The sequence below is a fragment of the Aphis gossypii genome, chromosome X, assembly GCF_020184175.1.
Source record: "Aphis gossypii isolate Hap1 chromosome X, ASM2018417v2, whole genome shotgun sequence".
Classification (NCBI taxonomy): domain Eukaryota; kingdom Metazoa; phylum Arthropoda; class Insecta; order Hemiptera; family Aphididae; genus Aphis; species Aphis gossypii.
This window is the reverse complement of record NC_065533.1, coordinates 49,939,717-49,948,643: the sequence shown is the minus strand read 5'-3', so window position 1 is coordinate 49,948,643 and position 8,927 is coordinate 49,939,717. Positions and strand designations below refer to the sequence as shown.

The following is an 8,927-nucleotide window of genomic DNA, read 5'->3' as shown; positions in this document are numbered from 1 at the left end:
GTGTATATGATCCTTTTACCGGCATATCTACTCGGTCGATTAGTTGGCGGCAGCCGTAATTTGTTTATAAAATATATAACGTTGCCGCCAATGAATGCGAAGTTTGTATTATGATATATACATAAAACTCACACTGGGTGCCATTGAATCGTTATCCTTTCTAGTCATCCCTACCGCACTTATTTTAAATTTATTTCTACAGCCAACTGCATATTTTTGATAAATTTGATAAATAGATTTTTGGTAATGTAGTAGTAAAAAAACGGTAACGGCAAATTATTATATTGAGTATTCTGTAAACATAAACGTTTAATGGGTTAGAGTGATGGAGTATTTTAGTTGCGGAGCGCCAAATTTTTTAGGCTTTAACCTTATTTAAATCAACAAAATGGGCTGATGCCATAACAGTATTTGATGAGAATGTGTGGAGATTGTCCAAAAATCCACGAGGAGAACATTTTCTAAATTTCTAAAAAAATAACAATATTTTTACAACTGAATTAACTGATTATGAAAGCTACTGTAGTTCTGTATTGATGTCGATGTAGTCGATGTAGAACATTAAACCGTAGTAGCATATAAATATACGCTTATCGAAAACAGTTTCAGAACAATATACTTGATAATCAAAGTCGAAAATACTTCTATACTGAAATACTGTTAACGATCGATTTTCAATAAAAACTTTTTTCGTTTGTGCGAATGTCACCCCGCTTCCGGCTTTGATTCGGCGGTGCAGTGTAAACCTACGTGTGTGATGTGTGCAGTATGTAGGATGGTAGTGTGGTGTCGTTGTGTGTTCAATGAAGATTCTAAATAATATATATATGGGGCAATAATACGACTAGAGCCGTTCAGTCGTGCTATTAGAAAAATCGTAAGCTTGCGCGTGCCTTGGTTTGTAACGGGTGGAGAGAAAGTGGTAAGAGGAGGTTATACGACTTCGACGGCGATATAATATATTATATATATTACATATATATATAAAAACAGGGTGTTGTTGTAGGCGACCGTGGTAGTATTGGATATTGTGTCGACCATGGAGATGAGTTTGTGTGAGTTCATTCGGATATTATATATACGTAGCTGTGTGTTATTATTAAACGATCTGGTGCTCAAGTATACACACACACATACATAAATTCAATTAACAATTAATCATTATTATTTTTTATTCTTAAAGTACTTTGTTCGTTTAAAAAACTATAAATAAGTCTATATTGATTTTTAATTTTTTAAACGGCAATTAAGAAAATGCTAACCTGTAAAAGTTGTCTACGTATCATTCAAAATAAAGCGATATACGTTTTATCAAACTAAAAGATAAGAATATTATTTAAGGCCCCTAATAATTATATTGTTTTATATTCAAATTTTAAAGCAAGTTATCAGAATTTTCCCTTTTTTTACTTGGGTTACTGATATTTTAAAAATATTAAAACTATACCTACATAGTATAATTATATAATATGTAGGTACCCTTTATGTTTATTCTCATGATAAGAAAATGCTCCGTTGAAACTATATGACGTCAAAATGAATAATATATTAACTATTAGATATTATAGTTTTAAGAAATTTAATTGCTTAATGATTTTTTTTCTTTCGAATAGAGAAAATACAGTTTTAATTTCTATGATTTCGTTTCATTGATTTAATATTTTATTGTTTTTTTAAAATGTATGACAAATTTCATCATTTCAAAAATAACATATAATCAATTTAAATATATTTTCTTTAATTTAAGGATAAAAAAGTACTAGCAATTTTTAGCAAATCCATTGATTTTATTACTCAGTTTTCTTTAAAACGAAGAAAAAAAATATTATACTTTATGTTAAACTGACTTAGAAATGATGAAAAATATCTTAATCTTTACGCATAATTAAAGTGTTGAATTAATGAAAAATAGTATTTAATTTGTTAACAAAATGGTTTAAAACCAATAGCTTATTACATTAAATACATTGTAATCATTCTTTAAATCAATGCTAATTTTCCTATAATCAATGTTATTGGATATTATAATTCAAGTAAATCTATTATAGTATTAATTTTAAGGAAAACATCTTAATGTTAATGAAATATTAGCAATACTTCGATATTTCTCAATTTAACAGCTGTAAAATGGTATTGAATTAATAACATTTGCCGTTATATCGACGAAAATAATTTTTATGGTTTAAGATAAAAAAATATCAACCAATTATAAAATAGCTAAGTAACATATTTACTGCAGCAGTGTCAGTGTGCTGAGCATTATTTAATATCTTGTTTTTGTGAATTTATTATTTATTGTTAAACATTTATATGATAAATATTAAATGCGATGGATAAAATTATTTCACACGCGGATTTTTTAATATTATCTGAATCTGAAGATTTGTTCCCGGATCCGGAAAGTGATTTATTATTAACTAATCTAATTCAATTAAAAGGACAGTGCTTTTACGAATTGTTTAAAGGTAAGTTTATTTGTTTATTCTATATTCTTTTAGGATTGAAACAAATTGAACGCAGATATTTCGATCTTGCATTCAATTTTTAGAAATAGTACACTTTAAATGAACAGTATCGCAAAACTGTTACTGGGCCGTTTTTAGAAATTTGTCACCTTGGGGCAACAAAAATAAAAAAACGCCTCGTTAAACCAAATAAAAATGTAATGTAATTTAAATATAAAAAAAATAAACACCCTCTCATAATCAGCCACTTAGGGCAACAACACCCTGTAACTATCCCTAAATACGGCACTGCTTCTTGGTAAAAATGATTTAGTGAATAAGAATAACAATTTTTATAATAATAAAATTGAAATTAAAGCAATTTGTTGGTTTATTTTAAAAAACTTATTTTATGTCTGTACCTAAAAAAAGTATAAAGGTTCAGTTTACCAAAAATATCACAATACAATAATCAAGTTGAGTCGTAATGATCTTTGAATTAATACCAAAAGAATTTTATCACTCGTAAACAGTGAGAATAACAGTGCAGAATAAGAATATTTGGAAGAAAGTGATGGTAAATATTTCACTGCAATTAATTTACTTAACTGGTTTATTTTAAATCTATACCTAATCAAAACGATAGTTCAAATTATTAAACCTTAAGATCTGAATTTAAATTTCAAATGATTTCTTAATCAACCAACGTTGGCTTCAATATAATATTGAGCCTATGCATGAAGTAATTAAAAAATAGAATGAAACAGCCAAAAATCGGGCAAACTATTTGAGGATTCCTAATACTGAAATCTTAGATATACTAGAGCGATGGCCATTATATAAACAATCATTTGGACATAGTTTGGTAATTATATTAGACCCAATTTAATTTTAAACATAAAGTTATTACTTAATTTTAATGTGACGTCGAAAAATTAATTTAAATTTTTTAATACATTTTTTTTTCTTTATTATTATATAATATACTTTGAACTTTTATTTATATTATAATTAATTAAGTAAAATTATCATTTATATAATCATGTTTATTTATTTATTATAGGAGACTCGTTTTTATTTTGATCTTTATTAAGCATAAATATTTTTATTGTATGTAACTATTAAATAATATAATATAATTTGTAACGAACTTTACTTTGTAAGTTTAATCAAAAATATTTTGATTTTAAAAATACCTATTAATATTAATGTGTTTACATTATAACTAAATTTATTAAATGAATAAAAAATAATAATTTAAATAGAAAAGTTATTGATTTTAGTACCTAATAGGTACTGGTTTTATTACGATTTATATTTGTTATTATTATATGACTTCTTTTATTTAATGAAACAATATCTTAAATCCTTGAAAAGTCATCAATATTTTTAAGGGAAATTAATTTTTTCCTAGTACATTCGATTTTTAGTTTAAAGACACTAAGTTTTTATTTTAAAGGTGGGGTAGTATTGATTTTATTACAGTTAATATTTGTTTCTATTATGTTACTTCTTTTATTTAATGAAAAAATTTCTTTAATCTTTGAAAATTCATCATTATTTTTAAGGAAAATTTACTTTTGTCTAGTACATTAAATCTTAAGTTATATTTTAAAGGTGGTAGTATTGATATAATTATAATTAATATTTGTTTCTATTATATAATTTCTTATTATGAAAGAAATAATTTCTTAAAACTGTATGAATTCATAATTAATTTAATGGAAAATATACTATTTTTTAAGAATTTTCGTACGTATTGTTTCGACGTATTTAGGGGGGGGGGGTATGAGGGGGCTTGGGCACCGGGTGGTAAATTTTTAGAGAGCATTTTAATATAATACGGTACCTGGGTGGTTGGGTGATAAAAAAAAGTTATGGCACTCAGATAACCTGGGGTGCAAAATTCCTAAATACATCTCTGTGTACATATAGGTATTAACTAATAAGTAATGATTAATACTATAAATGTACTTAAATAGTAGTATATACTGGATTTTGTTATTCTATTCGAAAATTTTTTATTTTTATACACCATACAAGGTTCATTATAGTAATAGTTGTAAAACTGTTATTGATAATTTGTTAGTTAGATATATTCATATGTTAAATGGTTAAAAATTATTTTGACCCCCCTTAGATGTTGGTTAGGGTTATTTTTAGTTGTTTAATTAAATTACACTGAAATTTCTATACTTGAAAATTATCCATCTATATAATATATTTAGACTCTAACTAACAACATGAAAATTCGTGTTATGTTAATCGTAAATGTAAACAACGAAAAGTTGTTATATACGTACAAGAGTGTATAACAGTGCAAATATTGACATATGGTTATATTAAGGTCCTCTGCAGATTTTCAAAATTGACTAATACAGGACACATTTTTACATATAACTTTAACTTAATGACGTCTTCGCTGTAAAATATTTAGGTCAAAATTATGCAGTGACAGTTATATTCAATTTTTTATGTGGTAAAAATTATCACTTTCTCTCAAAAACAATATATAATATATTTACGTTATGGTTATTATAATGTATTATCAATTAAATTGCTAGGGGAGATTAATCAATCCTTGAATTACATCATTTATATTATAACTATGATACGATTCATAAGGAAATTATTTTTTTGGAATTTTGAACACAAATTTAACAAATATACTTTATAAAGACAGAAAATGCAGTTTATTACTTTAATTTATAATAAACATCCATCATAAAATAATAGATAGTGGAATTAAATTATTAATTAATTCTTAGACTTTTGATAATACTTTTTTCGGTAAAATATATTTGTTTAAATAATACAATAAATTTGTGAAAAATATGTATATTAGGAATTAGGTACATAATTGTGTTAATATTTTTTTTTTTGGTATTACATTACAGCCTACAGGTGACACTTATCTTCTAACAGAATTAACAAAATACATTTAATATTTTGAAAAAAAAATTTTATGAATCTTAATTTAATATTTGGCTTAAAGAAATAGTGGGAGAAGGCCATTACACTCTGATAACTTAAGATACTCTGACAATAAAAACCATCCCAATTCAGTAAGGGATGAGCCATCGGACCGGGTTCTGGTGGTTCCTATGACGACCGGGGAGTTCAGATTGGCCCCGTTTGTACATTTCAACCTCTACGTATGATATATTTCGTAACTAGCACTTAGTACTAATAAATTATATATATATATTTGTAGCTCAAAGGCATTTAATGAATTTATTAATACATACATTATGTATACCTAAATTAATTATAGTTATAGTGGGCAAGAATAGTTTGATTAAGGTTAAAAAAATCCATGGATGAACGAATTGACACTAGTTAAGGTTATTCTGTTAACATTTTCTAAACACAATATAACTTTCAAAATATTTTAATTTTGCTTGGGTTACTAATTTATATAGAATATAGATATTTGACATTTTTTATTTTTAAATTCTGATGGAGCGATGAGTGTACTGATTTTACAATGATGATGTGTTGTTTTTGTGTGTATCTGTAATTCTGTATACATAATAAGTAATCGAAAAAATACTTACATTTTCAGCTTGAAGGTGGTTTCAAATAGAAAATTGGATCTAATTTATTGTTTGTACTATAGGAAAATTTTTAATTCTTTTCTTCTGATGATTTTTGAGTTAAAAAATATTGTATCAAAAATTATGGACTAATTTTATTTATAAAATAAAACGAAAATTTAAATTTTAGCTATCAGTTTTAATGTTACTTACCAGTAATCGATTTTTAAAAAGACAATCATTTATCCATGTTACTATAGTTTCGAAGGCTGCAACAGTGGTATTAAATCGTAGCCAATAACAGTACAATAAATATAATTTGGTGGGTTGCAAATATTTCGCAAAGTGTTGTACTCTGCTTCAACCTAGGTATAACTTTCGAAGGTATATCGTATAATATACAAACTCTTTGTGTATAGGCACAAATGTTATGCAATGCGACAACATTCCGACCGCAAATCTTGATTTTTTTTTTTTATTACTCCATGCCTGGTCCGACGATTGCAACAACACTGTAACTTTTGGAGCGAATTTCGCGGTTCGTGGTTAGCCGAGATTACCTCAATACCCTACGTGGACATTCGGCGACTGCCCAACAACTTTACTAACGAAATAGGTGGTATACTACTGCACTTTCTTGAGGCTAAGATGTGAATATTTGCCGTCGGCCATTTTATTCGTGATCTTCAAACGTCCACACGATTTTCAATATGATGTTCTATCCAACTGTTTTAGCACCAAAAACGGCTATTGTGTACCTAGTTCATCGACGTTTTGACAAAATAGGACATTCATATTAAGGTAAGATTTATATGATTGACCTTCTATATTATATTTAATAGTGTTTTGTAGAAAAATACAAATCAATTTGTCTCTATAACTATTTGTCATAGAATTTATTATACTTGCCTAAAATATGTGCATTTATAGCGGTATATATATAATATAATAGTACTTAGATTACTTATAATTCTAATATTCATGTAAAATCTGTGTAAAATAATACTTAAAACGACGATTCTTATATTATATAAATATAGTAAGTAAGTATTTTTGTGATTTTTTTATCGTATTAATCACATACATTTATACATATATATATATATTATATATACCTGCGCATGTTTATGATATACTAGATCTATATGATAGTATTAGATATTGTAGCCAATAACGGAACAATATTGAGTATAATATGAATTCGGCGGGGTGAAAGACAAAAGGACCGCGTTATAGTTAGTTCGAAAAACTTAGCATTTAGGAGCTTAATGCCAAATATGGTGTCTATATGACGCAGTTAGGTAGAGACGGTAAAACATACTTTACATACCAACCTATAGAAGTTTTGTACTTACCACGATAAACGGTTTAATTCAAATTATAAAAGTATATTCATTATTGTGTTAATAATTTATTAAATAATACCTATATTACATTTTCAAAAGTTTCATTTCTATATTGTATTATTGTAACCATACTATAATATATTTGTCGTATTTAATAATAATAAAATATTATTGGAAAAGTTGTATATTTTTAAAATATTGACCTAAAAATAAACGCATACTTAAATTTATTTTAATAACTAATAAAATACCTAATTTAAATAATTGTTAGTTTCATAATAGTTAAAATTATAAGTAAATCAAATGGCACTTAAAATTAGGTAAAAAAAAATGTTTTCAAAATTTTATTAGTTTCAGAACAATGAGCGTGTTATGTTAAAAAAGTCACATTGTATGTACATACACTATACAGGTTGATTTACCCCTATTGTTTCGTTTAATAATAAATTATTTAAAATCTGATTTATAGAATTTTTAAATATACAAAATGAAAATATTTTTCAAATTTTTAAGATTTTTGTTCTATTTAAAGAATGACTTGTGGATAGTAAACTTCTATTTTTCAAGCATGAATCTTTTTTTTATCTTAAATTATTTAGTGAATAATTTTTTAGAAAATGTGTATGCAGAGCATGGAGGATACGGTGAATTAAAAATCGTTATAATTAATATCCATTAAACGAAATCTATAGTTTGTTGAAATTATGTAGGTATAATAAACACTTTTAGAATTTAGTATCAATACTACATCTATTTTATATTTTTTGTAAAACCATTTTTAAGGATTATTAACATTATTCAATATTCTTACTACAAACATTTTGAAAATTTTTGTACATAAAAATTTTATAAAAAAATTATTCACTAAAATTTATGAGAGGGGAGGATTCATTTGAAAATTGAAACTTGTATACTTGCAGGATTCTCCTTAAGTAATATAAAAAATCTCAAAAAATTGATCTTTAAGTATATTTGAAAATTTCAAAAATCAAAACTTAAAATAATAAATTTATTTTTTAATAAAAAAAAAAAAATAAAGAAATTTGCTTGGTAAATCATAATGTTGTATATACTAATATATACTAATATTATACCTACTTAATACTATTATCTATAGAACTTAATATGCTTGATTATATAATTGAAATGGTTAAAAAGTCTCTTAATCACCTAGGTATATAAATTATATTGAAGTGAACTATTAACTCATTATCAATTGATTGAGACAAGTGTAAAATGATTATGAAGTTTATGAAATACATTTTAAGTTTGTCAGAAAAAAATCTAACAACTATGTACTGAAAAAATACTGATGTATCGAGTTAATGGTCTATAGGGTTTTCACGATACTTCTGTTTTATTGTTCATAACCATTTTAATAATAATTATTCGTTTTTGGTTTACAATTAAAAAAAAATTAATTATATGCATGCCGGCTTAGCGTAAAATATTAAAATATGTTACGATTTCCAATTTATGATGACTACACGGTTTAGGGTTACATGTGCTATATAAAGTCACTGTACACGCGTATATTTGAATGGATATACAAATTAATTATTTAATATATTTCATCTTTTAAAGTTAAAAACAGTTTAATT

General features: G+C 25.5%; 1 long non-coding RNA gene across 2 annotated transcripts; it reads right to left on the bottom strand.

Moving 5' to 3' along the window:
- Positions 1-234: 234 nt before the first annotated feature.
- Positions 235-6,215, bottom strand: LOC126551859 (uncharacterized). 2 transcript variants are annotated; one of them, XR_007605752.1, is made up of 4 exons: positions 6,002-6,215; positions 4,748-4,866; positions 371-469; positions 235-293 (listed from the first exon to the last, which is right to left on the bottom strand). It is a non-coding gene; the product is annotated as an uncharacterized LOC126551859 (long non-coding RNA). The 2 variants fall into 2 exon arrangements; XR_007605751.1 differs by lacking the exon at positions 4,748-4,866.
- Between the last annotated feature and the right edge of the window lie 2,712 nt (positions 6,216-8,927).